A 1,316-nucleotide genomic window follows, 5' to 3' on the forward strand; every position below is an offset into this window, starting at 1 on the left:
ACCTTTAAATTAATTAATAACAAATAAATAAATAATAACAATAAATAACAAATATTAATATAACAAATTTAAGATAATTAAAATTAGTAAAATTTAGAAAACTTTTGAATAATATAAAATAAAAAATAGTAATATATAAATAATGGTAAAAGTAATATATAATAATAATATAAAAAAAATATAAATATAAATCTTGAATCCTTACATAAATTTATTTAGCTAGAGACTCTATTGGTTTATAAATTATAAAGAAATAGTTTAAATTATATTACTATTTATTATATATTTATTTAATTTTCTTTATAAATATAATAGATTTTAACCTAATAAATCCTACAAGATTGAATCTCTAAATTCATAAATACATAAATATATGATTTAATCCAATAATACATACATATATCGAATTTTTTTAAAGATCCAAAGAAATGAAAGAAAAAAAGATTTTAGATCTTTTACAGAAAATATTTATCCAATGTATACTATTTTTATATAATATAAAGATATTATTTTTCTATTAAATTCATTTAAAACGTAAATATAATATATATTATAATGTAATATATATAATCTTCTTTTCATGAGATAAGATTTGTACCTATTGTTAAAATTATGTACAAGTTTGTTTGAATTCAAAAATATTTTATAATTTTTTAATTTAATTGATATCAATAATTAAAATATTTAAAAGTGTAATTTTTTTATTTTTTAAAATTATCTTTTTGATGTGAAAAATTGCTTCTTAAATTTTTGAACACTTTATATAATATTTATTGTATATTCAATATTGTATATTCAAATTGCGTAATAATTTTTCAATAATTTCTTATTTTTTTAAAAATAATTTACTTTTTATATTCAAATTACAAATTTTACATTTTTTAGCTAATATTTTTCTATTTCAAATACCAAAGTAAAAGAAATTTTAAATATAAATATAAATTAATAATATACACATAAATTAATGATATTAATCATATTATTTTATCATTATTAATAATATTATTGATATTTCATATTATTAATCAATAATATAGTAATTATAAAATAATATAAAAAAAATGATTTTTTCTTGTTTTAATCAATACTTAATTTTAGAAAATTTATTTATTTATTTAATTTATTATTTATTAATTTTTTATTTTAGAGAAAAAAAAGGACTTAATAATTTCATGTACATATATTTACAGATAAAATATTTTTAGAAAAATTTTAAAATGTTAAATTGAAAAAAAATTGAATCATAATATTTAGTTAATAAATTTTTTATAATTTTTAGTTTATTCTTTTTATTTTATCTTTCTTTTTTTCAAAAT

The sequence above is a fragment of the Apis dorsata genome, unplaced genomic scaffold, assembly GCF_000469605.1.
Source record: "Apis dorsata unplaced genomic scaffold, Apis dorsata 1.3 scaffold_486, whole genome shotgun sequence".
Classification (NCBI taxonomy): domain Eukaryota; kingdom Metazoa; phylum Arthropoda; class Insecta; order Hymenoptera; family Apidae; genus Apis; species Apis dorsata.